The sequence below is a fragment of the Sebastes fasciatus genome, chromosome 1, assembly GCF_043250625.1.
Source record: "Sebastes fasciatus isolate fSebFas1 chromosome 1, fSebFas1.pri, whole genome shotgun sequence".
Taxonomy (NCBI): Eukaryota; Metazoa; Chordata; class Actinopteri; order Perciformes; family Sebastidae; genus Sebastes; species Sebastes fasciatus.
The window spans coordinates 12,796,084-12,810,333 of NC_133795.1; the positions used below are offsets into that span (position 1 = coordinate 12,796,084).

Below are 14,250 nucleotides of genomic sequence, written 5' to 3' on the forward strand. Positions count from 1 at the left end.
TGATGATGATGATGTATAAGGCTTGTATGATTAAGCTGTGATTCCTGCCTACGCCACTGCTTCTTGGTGGAGAGGAGAGGTGTTTCTGCTTCTTGCTGGGTTGGGCTGTAGAGGCCTCATGTTAAATGTCTGATGTCCTCCGTCGTCTGTAGTTTGGACATTGCTAAAGTCACGTTTCTGCTGAGCTGCTGGCTGGTTGCTTGTATCAGTTTGAATGACAGCATGAGGAGAAGGGAGTGTGGTCCTAGTGCGTGCAGTAGCTCCTGTTTTTCTTTATTATAACTTTAGTTTTTCAGATTGTAGAAAGTGGAAGGGTCCAATACTGCCTTCTGAAAAAGTGGGGGAGACATGTCCACACAGGACAGTAGAACATTGCAGTTTATGGTCGGTTCCTACAGGTCACCAGGACACCTCTAAACATAGTTCTTAAGATATTTGTTGCACATTCTTCTTGTTTTTGGACACATGACTAGTAAATCCTTTCTGTCTCCCTTTTACTAACAAATAAAGTTATTTTTCCTTTGAATTTTCTCCTTTTAAAGTTTTCCACGTTGGTCTCATTTGATCAACTTTAAATATTTCCATGCTGTCATTTGACCACCAGAGGGCACTGTCTCATTACATGTGCCTGTACGCCCCCCCACCACTTCCCCTATTGACCCAATGACCTCTCTGATTCAACACTGCACATCCAGAACCAGTTAAGATCATACTGGACAACCTCACCACAAAGTTGTGGTGTGTGTTTAGGGAAACACAACTGTGCTGGTGAACACACACACACGCAGCAGGCTTGTATGAAGATATATCTGACATATCTACAATATGTCGGAAGAGATTTGAGCTCACCTCAGCTCACGTCTCTCCGGCTGGTCATGTACGGAGCGAGATTGCACGAGTGGTGATGTGCAGAAGGAGCAAATAAAAGGTTATCAGAGAAATCCAGTCATTGCGTGACAGTTTATTGTCAGCCCTGGTACGAAGCAGAGGCACTTCTTTTGCTTGCTGATAAGGTTGCGCTCTGCTGAGCCGTTGCGTCTGTGCACGAGGTTAGATGAAGGAAAAGAGGGGCTCTGGTTGCAGCAAAATCCCTTAGGTGAGGGTTTTTCTGGCTGCTTTATCTTAAAACAGGGCAACGAGAAACTGTACACTATGTACTTTTCCACAGGGGATGTATTTCTGGCTGTACATTACCTTCCGTAGATAATACGCATTACTGACAAGTAGCAGGCATCATTCAGGTGTGTAAAGGTGAACAAGCGAATTTCAGGGTGTCCACATACTGTATGAAATGGTTCTATTAAGAAACAGGCCAAATTGAATTCATGTCATTCTATTTTTCAATCAAATGACACTGATTTGCACTCTTTATGAGCCCCAACCAATTCAGTACATTTAGTACACTTATACAGGTTGTCTCGTACAGTGATTTTTAAAACCGTGCTGTACATTCATTCAAAATCTCAGTTTTCTTTCTGCTGACAGAAATCAGTTCCTTCGGATGTTGGCTTATTGCTGAGGGAATGTACTTAAAGAGACCCTATTATGCTTTTGTGCTTTCCTTTAGTGTGTTATATAGTTTTTTGTGCATGTAAAAAGTCTGCAAAGTTACAAAGCCAGAAGAGAGTTACTCTCCCCCACAGAAACACTGCCCCTGAACTGCCTAAAACACCCTGCTTGAAGTCCGGCCTTTTATTCCGTAACGTAGTGATGTCACCAAGTAACACATTTGCATAATATCTGCCCCTAGCGGCTAGTTTGACACGCCCTCAAACAAAGCTAGTTAAGGTGAGTGTCCACCTGCTCCGTCCTTTCCACGCTTCCCATTCATTGTCTATGTAAGCAGCCGTGCAATGCATTCTGGTAGCGTGGAGGCGCGATTCGAGATACGGACCGTCACGTCGCCCGCTCCTCATTTGCATAAAGCTGAGGTCTAGGCTACTTTATGCCAATCACGGGCGTCCAACGCGATTCGCCGCCTCTGGAAACTCCTGGAAACTCCAAAATAAAGACAGATTCAGCAACTGCGTGGCTCATTTCTCGCATAAAATGTTTTCAGAAACACATTTCGGTGAACTACTTTCGTGAAATAAGAGAAGAAAGTTTCCAAACGAGCCATCATATTGTTTCCGGTTAGAAAGCTGAGAGCAGCAGCCCACGAGGGAAAGCGTTCGTACAATCAGGTGCCTAGTGCCTTGTGTTTAGTGGCAGCCAATCAAGTGTCCCAACGCTGGGAAGCGAGGCGATCCCTCGCGATAAAAACGCCCCTGTGGTCACGAGTGAAGCTGGAGCAGAGTCCAAAGAGTTTTGTTCGTTTGACCAATCACAACAGAGAGTAGGAGCTCAAAGCGTTTTTTGAACATTAACATGTATGGACTTGAAAAAAATCATAATAGGTCCTCTTTAATTCCATATGTCCTTTGAAGCTGCACTTGTAGGTTGCTCGTCGTAGTGACAAACTCATAAAGAGGTCTGCAGTGCCCCTCAGCTCTACAAAGCAGTTTAGCTTTAAACACATTTGCCACAACAATGTTTGGCCACTCCCAAGTGCAGCTTTAAAGTTCTTTTTCAATAAATACACAATAAGAACCTGATTCCAGATGCTAAAATGTAAAAAAACATGTCACGGTCGTCCATTTTTTTACATTCATAATGCGACAAAAGGTGTGATTAAAACTAATGCACAAATTCAAAATATAATGTCACCTCTGGCTGCTCTTTGTAAACCAAACTGTGCACTCAGTGACCGGGGTCACACCAGGTCAGTTTCTTGTAATAGCAGTTTGGTTTTTTGGGTGAGGCAGAGTCTAGTCATGAGATAAAGACGTCCACACACACACACACACACACACACACACACTGTGGAGTGGCACTAGTGTACAAGCACAATAGGGTGGTCCTCTCCTCAGATGCATTTATTTCTGTCAATGGGGGTATAAATACTGACGGGTGGTGCCCTCATATTATCAGAGGCCGATACTGCAGCACATGTGCACACTGATAGGCCGTTGCCCAGCGGTGGAAGAATTATTCAGATCTTTTACTGGAGTAAAAGTAGTAATACCACGGTGTAAAAATACTCTGTTACAAGTAAAAGTCCTGCAATCGAGTACAAAAGTATTAGCACCAAAAGTAATATTTATAATAAATATAAGTACTCCTTATGCAGAATGGCCCATTTCAGAATAATATAATATATATATTATTAGATTATAATTATTGATGCATAAATGTGTTCATCCCTTTAATGTTGTAGCTGGTAAACGTGGAGCTAATTTTGATTACATTATATACTGCTGGGTAACTTAACTTATAAAAGTCATTATTATTACTGATTTATTATTATTATTATTATTATTATCATTGTTGTTGTTGTTTTTATTATTTATGTATTTTATCATATATATTTTATTTATTTATTGAAAAGTGTTCTTGTGTCTTTTGACATTATGTTTGTTTATATGTGTATATGGAAATGTATGTTTTGCTATCTTGGGAAAAATATGCTTCACAATAAAATAAACATTTGAAACGACAGTTTAACCTATAATAATATATCATAATTTATTAGTTGATTTATATTTTGTATTAATAAATCTGCAGAGTACAGTAGTGGAGTAAAAAGTACAAGCATTTGCCTCCAAAACATAATGGATCAGAAGTATAAAGAAGCATAAAAAGGAAATACTCAAGTAAAGTACCTCAAAAGTTTACTTACAGTACTTGAATAAACGTACTTAGTTACATTCCACCGCTGCCGCGGCCTCTGTATGAAATGTAACTGTATGTTTTTGCTAAGAATGCCCCTGGCACAGTAAGAGGTGTTTTATTTTCGCGCCCCAGCTTGGGGTCCGACTGTTGAGTTGGCACAGTTGGCCTGCAGGGGGATGTCAGTTGTGACTTTCCAGTAATAACAAGGGCGTGTTGTTTTCTGTGTGCATATCTCTCGTACGTCTGTGTCTGTGTGTGTGTGTGTGTGTGTGTGTGTGTGTGTGAGACGGAGACAGAGAGAGAGTTTTATTTCAAACTAAACAGTCAGTCACGACCAGAAGACAAAGCAAAAGAGCGACGCAGTCGGATCAGTAATGTGAAGCTCATGCTATGTGCACTGAGTGTCCATGTGTGTGCGTGTGTGTGAGCCTGCAGGGCGAAAGAGAGAGGAGCCTTTTTTTCCTCGTTTCTATTGATTCTGTGCCCACTTATCTAGATTGGCTGTTGGATGCCCTTTATGAGAGTCATCCAAATATCATTAGGGTTGAACCCGCCATGTGGTTTCGGTTCAGTATGTGAGGAACGCCCGCATGGCCCGTGGATGTTTCTCTACTCTCCGGCCCTCCATGGGGCAAAATAACATTCTCTGCTCTCACGGAGCTGAAAGGTGGAGACAGAGAGAAAATACATACATACAGAACATCAATAAACCTGCGTTTTATGAGAGATCCTGAGATGTATAGCACTCAGGGAGGCGTAAGTCACTCCTGCACTGTTAACGGTAGCATTGCATGCAAGGATTGACTCGGTGCAAGGGGGCCGCAGTGTGAATAATCGTTTTGTTTATTGTTACAAAGCTGGCTGATTTATGTGGAAAAAAAGAAACATCCCCTTTTTTATACTTTTTTCATCCTCTTTTCTGAGCTGGACATTGTTCCAAAGAGGAAAGAAAAACATCTCGGCTTTTTTAAAATTGCTGTTGTTCTCATGCCGTTCTTACTTTCCAGGCAAAAGGAAGGGGACAGTGTGTTAGTGTGTGTGTGTGTGTGTGTGTGTGTGTGTGTGAGTAAGGAAGTGTTCTCCTTGGAAAATAATGGCTGCAAAGTCACATTAACAGCCAAACATTTCCTCCGTGTTTTCCCGTGCCCTATATTTATACTCTCAGTACAGCACACACACACACACACACACACACACACACACACACACACACATTCATATGCAGCATGCCACAGTGTTTATTCACTTTCTAGCCACTTTAGTCATGTGGTTCCCATAACAGCCCTGATTTCATTATACATGGAGTTAAGGTGGAAAGTTGGAAGAAATGCTGATTTATTTCGAAGGTGAGCTAGAAAAAACACAGATTTAACTTAAACTGCAGTTTTACGTTCATTGAGATATTTATAAGTTAAATATATATATTTGTGTATAAGTCCAAATCTACTGATTAACTGTGCCCAGAACACATAACCCCCCAAAAGCACACACTTTTCACAATTGTGTTCTTGTATGAGCTATTTGTCTGAACACTATTGTTGCTTTATGTTGATTATTCTTAACTCTTTAACATACTTGCCAACCTTAAGACCCCAAAACAATAGGGAGGATTTCAAAACAAAAGTGTGTGGGGGCTCAATTTTTATTCATTCATTTATTTTTTGCCCCTGCTCAAGTATTTCTTTCTCTTCGTACTCTCCATTTCGCTCTCCGTCTCTCACTCACTGAAGGTCCTTTCTGATGCAACGTGACAACGACACGGCTGCGCTCTGAAACCCGTTATTTCCAACGTTTTGTGCCGCGCCACGACGGCTCTTCTCTGCGTTGAGCAAAGACACGCTGTGTCGCAAGCATCTCTTCCACCGGGAAACAACATTTGTTGTAGCTCTATTGTCGTTTAGTAGAGCTTATACATGCTGTACAGTGCCAGAAACTGTGTGAAAAGTGTGAAAATGTGTCATAAATCGGGAGAAAAGTCAGTCTATCTTTCTATCTATCTATCTATCTGCTTCAGTCCGTTATCATTCCCAGGGAGTCACATACCGAGGCTTTGTCACGGCCGTCGGCGCTCAGTACTGACGCACACAGTACCCTTTAGCACCGCTATGAAACGCAACGGATGTTCGATTAACTATAATGTTAACCAGTAAACGCTCTAAGAAAGTGCGCCAAGAGTGTGCTGACGTAGTTTAGTGAGCAAAAAGAGACACCGGGTGGACGGGAGGGGAGGTGGATGAGTCCAACAAACAAGTCTTTCATCCAGGAGACCGCTGATTGTGTCCAGTGCGTCACAATACAATCAGCTGTTTGTTCGTGTCATTTTCACTGTACAAACGTAATAAGCCCAACCATGTAGTTCTTCCCTAAACCTAACTATTAGTGGTTTTGTTGCCCTAAACCAAAGTGACACCAAGGGGTGTGACAAAGCGAGAGTTGGGATGAAAACGTCGCATCACATGCTATTTTTTGGGCGGGTTGGACTTCATTTCATTGTGTTTTCCAGCTCAGGTCCTAAAACTGCATAGTAGCATACAGATGAAAAGTCACTGGTTTCATTCAACTCCTACCAGTGTGCCCTTGAGCGAGGCATTTAAGGCCTGAGATAATCCATTGGAACAGCATTAGACTGGCTGCACCAGACCTAAATGTGTGTATCTGTGAGAATCAGAAGTAGGACGTTGCCGTGAAAAAAAAAGTCCTGCATGCACAGCAGAATATTACTACATGAATAATGGTTGGAAAAGGGATCTACTCTAATCAGAACAAATTCAGCAACCTGATTTGTGAGTTTAGGTAAAATCCTACCTGAGTTAAAAACAGCTTGTAGTGACACACTGAAAGGTTTCAGGTGATTTTTCTCACGACATGATGGAAACGGGTGGACAGAATAATCTTCTCAGCATCTTCTGCTATTTGTTTACTGTCACTTCATGTAGCCAAAGGTTTGATAAGTCCCTGTAGTACCAAAATGAGTTGTTACTTTAAGTCTCGCACCTTGATGTTTAGAAAAGAAGTGAAAGTTTTCAGTGTTGAATCATGAAACTGAGAACGAGTTGATTGCAGTAAAGTTCACCTGATTCACATGGTTTCCACCGCTGATTTACCACATGATATTTAACACAGATCTCACCATACAGTGAGTGTATGAAGCTGGTCTGTTGTCTGACAGTGAAACCCTGTATGTAAACTGTACAGACGTCATCCAAATCTACAACAAGAACCAATCACTCAGCTCTACTCTTGTTTTTTTCTGCCTGCTCTGTCCGGGAGTTTCTCCTTATCCAAACCACGAGTCTAAGGATAGATGGTGCTGTATATGTTGTACATGTTGTAAAGCACCTTTGAGGCAAATTTGTGAATTTGGTATATAAATACTGTCTAGTCTTTACTTGATCATTGTTTACATTGATTGTGTACATTTTTAGCTGCAAAGTGGCATGGCTCAAGGGATGGCATGGTCAGTCGGTGCGCCACTTTGGTCCATACTTAAAATTGTTATCGGATTCATGGGTCGTGTCGAGAAGGTAACCCCCAAATTGCAAAAAAACTGCAAAAACTCTCTTGAGACTCGCTGCTCGATGACCTCTCCTAACCTTAACCATTCGAGGTCAATGCCTAACCTTAACCATCTTGCGAGAGTTTTTACATACGTACCGGGGATCAGGGCTCGAGACTAACCGTGCCCCATCGTCCCGGGGACGATAGTAACTTTCCCTGATTATTCTACATCGTGAACAACAAATCCGTGTTGAAATCGGCAGGAAGAGAGCTAGTAACATTAGCTGTTAGCAGCCGGTGTGCAGCTAAGTAAAGGAGCCAATAGCTAAAGTACGGTGGCTGCATTGTGATGTGTTCAAGCTTTATTCAGTAAAAATTAATATTGGGTTAAGGTAAATTATAAGGTTATCATAATGTGTTGAAATGTAATCGATGTATGAAAAATGTAAAATTTTGTTTTTGACGATAAAATTGAGGCGGATCATCGGGGATTAATAATAAATTTGCAAAAAAACAGTATATAAACGTTAATAAAGGAGTGTATGTTGAAATAGATTTATTGTTTTGTTACCGTGGTATCGAATTGGGTGTCGAGTGTTGTGGAATTTCACTGGTATTAGTATTGACTATTACATTTCTGGCATCGTGACATCCCTAGTCTTTAATTAATTAGCAAATGTTAGCATTCAAACCTGCTAAACTAAGATGGTGAACATGATAAATCATTATGCCTGCTAAACATCAGTGTGTTCACATTGTCATTGTCAGCATGTTGGCATGGTGAAGAAAGGTTTAGCCACCTGACTAGTATGTGCTCATTATGTGCGTGTGAAAGAATATGATCTTAAATGTCATTGTGTGGCGTTTGAGCCGAGTGTCTCTGTGGTTTCCTGAACATTTAACTTCTCGGGCTTGACTGAGACACACAGACATGTGTGAGCACAGAGAACAGTGCTGTAAAATGAGCCACATGTGTGATGTGGATAAACCAAAGTACATGTTTCATGTTGTGTGTGCTACTTGGTGTACGAGTTTGTCTGTTCTGGGTTTCTCTGCTGGGGGACGGTGGCCGTGCAAACCAGGTCAAAAGTGGTAATGTTGCCCTGTGTGTGTGTGCGCGTGGTTGTGTGTGTGTGTGTTAGTGTGTTGGTGTGTGGTTTATGATGGTTGTATGCATCTGTGGGGTGGATATGTATCATGTGAGTGTGGTATAATGTGATGCTGATGACTGTACTGTATATATATTACATTGTGTAATATGCTCATTGTCGTGTGAGATATATAATTTGAACGTGCGTAAAGTGAGCAGCTCTTGAAGCTGCGTATTCACGCCTCTGCAGCGACAGCGAGGCATTTTCTCAGTAAAAACCACAGAAAGTGTTTCTGATCACAGCTGGAGGAGGCAGGGGGACACCTGTCGACCTCCTCACCGGCCCTGTGGTCACCCTGGCCTACTTACAGTACAACACAGAGACAGACAACAGAAAACACATCTCACACAGGGATGATAACAGAGAAGGAAGAAAATATTGGCTGTAAAAGTCATTATTATAGACAGAATCTGATTGGGTAATTTTTATATTAAGAAAAAATAATAATTTGGGGGATAGGAGATGCATTGCAGGCGCATGCAAAATTTGTCTAATCAGACGAACACTTTATCTTCAAATAAACTTTTCTTCGAAATTCCTAAACCTGTTATAACTGATGTTTTAGATTGCAGGCAGTAGAAACAAGTTATAAACTCAAGTTGTGAACTTGATTTACACATTCAACAGAGCAACATGAGCATTCATTTGGAGCACCTAAGGCCAATATTCACTTTCTTTTCAGCGCCATTTTAGTCTCCACTAACTCCTGAGGGAAATATCTGCTCTTTAGGTGCTAAATGCTCCACAATGTTGACCAGCTAGTCACTAACATTGTCCATCTGCTGTTTGGTGTTTGACAGGTAGTGAACAGTGGTGTTTCTTTTTTAGCTTTTTCCACTGAAAACAGCTGCCTGCTGAAGCCAAATCAACACGTTTTCATGCCAACTTGTCAAATATGTCCACTTTGTCACGCCCCTTGGCATCGCTTTCTTTTTGGAATCAAAACCACTTAGATAAGTTTAGGAAAAAAAACATGGTTGGGCTTAAAACTACTACGTTTGTAAGTGAAAATGAAACTGAACATTGTGAACACGGGACACGAACAATAATCTGATTGTAACGTGAAACTTAACGCACAGGACACGAGCAGCGGTCTCCTGGATGAAAGCCTTTGACCCATCTACCTCTCGTCCCTCCCGCCCTTAGTGTGTCTTTTCACTTTTTAAACTACTGGGTTCATCACTATGAGTGAAACCTTTCACATACACATAGTCATTTGATCCTTTGTTGATTAAAAGAATATTGATTATAGCCGCTTTAAACAAAATTACTACTCATTCATTTTGCACAAATGTACACTGTGTAGTTGTAAAGTACACTCCCCTGAAATACTCTGATAGTATCCTGTCATATTTCAAATTAATTATGTAACAATACAACGCGTTCTCATCCCAACTCGTCACATACCGTCGCTTTATCACGCCCCTTGGCGCCACTTTATTTTCAGAACTAAATTCGTAAAGAATACAGCGTTAAATATTGACGCGGCTGGGTTTACATTGCAGTTAATGGAACGCTTGGTGAGTTTCATACTGGTGCTAAAGGGTGCCTTGTGCGGCGGTACCGAAAGCCGACAAAGCCTTGATATTTATCGCCCTGGCAATGAGAACAGGCTGAACAATATCATATACCATTGTAGAAATATTGTACACAATATTTGTTTATGTCCGTATTTCAATCTTCAAATATCTGTAGTAATGTTAAGATTTTCTTGGCAAAAAGTAGCCTATTTCTAAAAGATATCCCAATCTTAAATAAAACCACCTTTAGGGCGCATATTAAAGTTTTTGATTTTAAAAGTCTAACAAAAACTTTCACATAATAAAAGAAAAACAACGTGCAGTGGTGACAAATGACACAATTGCAGTGAGAACGTGTTCAACAACTCAAGTATTAAGGTTACAAGAGACAGTACAGGTGGCCAATGTGTAATTGTGTGTGTGTGTATTGTGGTGATGGAGGAGGGGGGGTGAGGGGGGGCTACATTTCCGCCAGCACACAGGTGCATCGTGACATGTAGCCCTTGCACAACTTGATCTCATACACACACACACACCAACAAACGCACTTTCGATGAGATGAGTAGATAAGTGTCGTCTACAACCACGGCGGCGTGGTATTTTCGGTAGAGATACGAGGAGGAGGAGGGGATTTCACAAGAAGTGAAGCCTCAGAAGTAAAAAAAAAAAAAAACCTCTCTAAACAGTGTGTGAGTGTGATCCAGGTGTGTGTGTTGATAGTGTGTATCAAAACATAAAGAAAGGACATAAAAATTAATGTTGAATGATATCTAAATCTGAGCGAAGTACTTCTGCACATCTGCGTCATGTGTTTGCATGTGTCTCTACATGTGTCTCTACATGTGTGGCGCTGTGGTCTTCTGGCTGTATCTCATGCTAGTTTGTGGTTTTGCTGTTTTTCATGCTATTTTCTCTCTCCTCGATGTGCGTACACTGAACAAAAATGTAGCTTGTCTTCTGGAAAAAAAATGGGAGTGGCACGATAAACCACATGCAGATGCTTTCTAGCATAAAAATACAGTGACAAAGACACAGAAAACATAACGTACAGATGTATATCTTGGCAAGGCCTCGCCTCAAATAGGTGGTTAACAGCTCGTGTAAGTGTCGAGGTGTAAATTCATGTGGATAAGTACGTAAAAGAACATCATTTTTGCCAGCTTTAACATAATGAAGATGTAGCACAGAGCCCAAAACTGAATGGCCAGTATACCCTCTTAGCCAGGGTGACTTCATGTTATTTCCACTACCTCCCACACACACACACATACACATAAGGGATCTGCAGTTTGTCGTCCTTGCTCATTCAGCCTCAAGTTCCCAAGGCTGTTTCATTACAGAGAGCCCCACTTAATCGGAGGCACATCCACCCAACAGCGGAGCGTTTCTGCAACAGCTGAGCAAAACATCTGCCGTGGCCCTCAGCCCCAGCCAGGACGGTCTGGGGTTGATTTAGACCAACGTTTGACATAAACCGATAAATTTGTTGATTCCACTTCCAGAAACGTCCACCCCTCTCCACATACTGTAACTCTCATTTCCCCCCCCTTTTTTTTCATCATCTCTTCTGCGGCTGTACCTCGCCCCTATTCTGTGAATCAACCGCCCCCCACCACCACCCTCATGTCCCCCCCTCTATACAGCTGTTGCCTTGCCTCATGTTGCACATTCTTCCATTCTTTAGGGCTGTCAGGGACCCATTACTCTCCTTCCTGCTATGTGTGTGTGTGAGAGAGAGAAAGAGGCAAAGTAACAGTTTGAGAGGGATATAGAGGCTGAAAGACAGAGTACAGCTGCATGGAGTCGAGCCCCCCCACTCCCCCAGCTGTTTGCCTCTCGCCAATTACTGCGGTCCCTGCTCGTCCTGTCCCCTCCGGTCCTCCCCCCATGGGTCCCATAACCACCTTCTTACTCCTGCTATTTTTAGCTTGAGAGACGGGGGGCTCCTTCACGGCCTAATCACGGCATCCACCGTGCAACCGCTGCCTTCATACTTTCAACCTCCCCCCACCTCAAACTTCCCTCTCCGTCCTCCACATCTTTTTTGGCCACAGGCTCAGGTAATATACTTGGGAATGCTAAACAAAGGAGAACACAAAAACAGGCACCGACGACGAACAACAAAGCAATTAGCCAGTGTTTGGTCTGCTGGAACAACCGTGACCTTTCAGAAACTCCCCCTTCCTCCCGCCAGAGACGGGTCGGCTCGCCGCTCAGCATTCTCGGAAGTGTGTGACACAGTGTGTTTGTGGGTGCGTTTCTTCAAGAGGTCATCGCAATCTTCGTATCAGTTGTCCACTTTTGTGGTCTGGAAGCAACAGTGTATGTTAGTTATTTTGTTGTTGTGGTATTTAACACTGTGTCAAAAAGTGAAAAAGTTGAAATTCTTGCCAGATTCGTAATCTTATTTACTAAAAGGAAGGGTCTGGTTGTAAGCTGTATAGGTCCACGCGATAATAACACATTAACGCCAATCGTTTTAACGGCATTAATTTCTTTAACGCATTAATGCCACTTGTGATTTTTAGGTTGTAGCAGGCTCAGTTTTAAGGCTAGAGTGACTGGCATCATATGAAACTAGAAAACCTAACGAATCCATCGGTACCAACCATGTCATACTAGCTTTTCGCAAAGGAGACTAAATAACGCTCCAAACTGGGTCCCTTGACCTCTGACCTCAAGATATGTGAATGAAAATGGGTTCTATGGGTACCCACGAGTCTCCCCTTTACAGACATGCCCACTTTATGATAATCACATGCAGTTTGGGGCAAGTCATAGTCAAGTCAGCACACTGACACACTGACAGCTGTTGTTGTCTGTTGGGCTGCAGTTTGCCATGTTATGATTTGAGCATTATGTTTCATGCTAAATGCAGTACCTGTGAGGGTTTCTGGACAATATTTGTCATTGTTTTCTGTTGTTAATTGATTTCCAATAATAAATATAAGCATACATTTGCATAAAGCATCATATTTGCCCACTCCCAATTTGATAAGAGTATTAAATACTTGACAAATCTCCCTTTAAGGTACATTTTGAACAGATAAAAAAGGTACGATTAATCACGATTAACTATGGACAATCATGCGATTAATCGCAATTAAATATTTTATCGATTGACAGCCCTAATTCTGTATTTTTCCTATTGTCAACGAATACCATGGAAGATTAACTACTAACAAGATTTTTTTGTGTAGCTATGTCCTGATATAGCATCCTCTTAGTCACAGACGTCCATTGTTTCCCAAAGACTATTAAAAACACTGGGTGACTGTTCCACGAACACCAACCTGCTGCCGTAAATACTCACAAGACCATCTAATGCGTATTAATCCGCTGGTGAAAATAGTTCCCAACAAATGCACTATTCACTCCTGTTTGAGTGAGGTTTGTCACAAAACTACAGTGCCCAGCTGTCTAAGGAAATCATAATTTATATTGATGACCTGTTTTTAAAAATGTACGTCTTCTGTAGAAACCAATGCACTGAGAACCACAGACAGGGAAGTGAAGTCAGAAAGTATTGAGAGGATTATCGCATTGCTGATTCTGGCCTTTTCGTGAGATTTGTTGACAATGGGGCTGTCAAGATGACAGATTTTCACTACATGGTTAGTATGGGCAAAAGCATTCATCTAGAAAATTTGAAAAAAACAAATAATGCTATCAGTCAAATTTAACTTTAACTTTGTTTTGTCTCTTTTCAAAAGAATTACACTCAAAATACAAGTGTAGGAAGGTGGACGGAGAGTCTGTTACCATAACTGTATATATAAAATGATTTAAGAGGTGCCGGTTTATTTACACGATATTATCATATGTGTATTATTATTATATGTAAATATCTAGGTTATTGTAAATACCGATATCGCAACACCCCTTGTTGACAATAACGAAAATAAAAAAATGTTGTCACCCTTATTCTTTTGACAGTTCCATATTAGGATTATTAAAAATGCCAATTTTAGACTATTTTTAGGCAACGTTCTTGCACACCTGCTTGTGTTTAGACAAAGTTTGAGACCTAAGAGCTTTTGGCATCAAAAAAGTATTGTTTTGGTTGCATCTGCACTATTACCAAATCATCAAACAATTCAAATGATACCCAGGTGAACATGAGGGAAACAAGTTGTTTTGTAACACTGTTCACTTCACAGAGCAGAACATTTTCTCGCGAATGAGACAAGGGGCACTCATAAAGCAGATAAGCTGAAACGCATAATGGAAAAAAAGATGGTCATTCGCATGCTGATAAGACATTTCCAGTATTTTCCTCTTCTTGTGATCTGTCTCGACTGCTCTGGCAGATAAAGGCGCCCCCCCCTTTCCTACTGCTCCTCCTCACGCTAATCTTTCGGGACTTTTAA

The 14,250-nt window shown here is 41.4% G+C and overlaps 1 protein-coding gene across 1 annotated transcript in view; it reads left to right on the forward strand.

Moving 5' to 3' along the window:
• The window catches only part of LOC141764573 (histone deacetylase 7-like), a 71,616-nt gene that overhangs the window by 1,440 nt on the left and 55,926 nt on the right, over positions 1-14,250 (forward strand). The gene's annotated exons all lie outside the window — the stretch shown is intronic.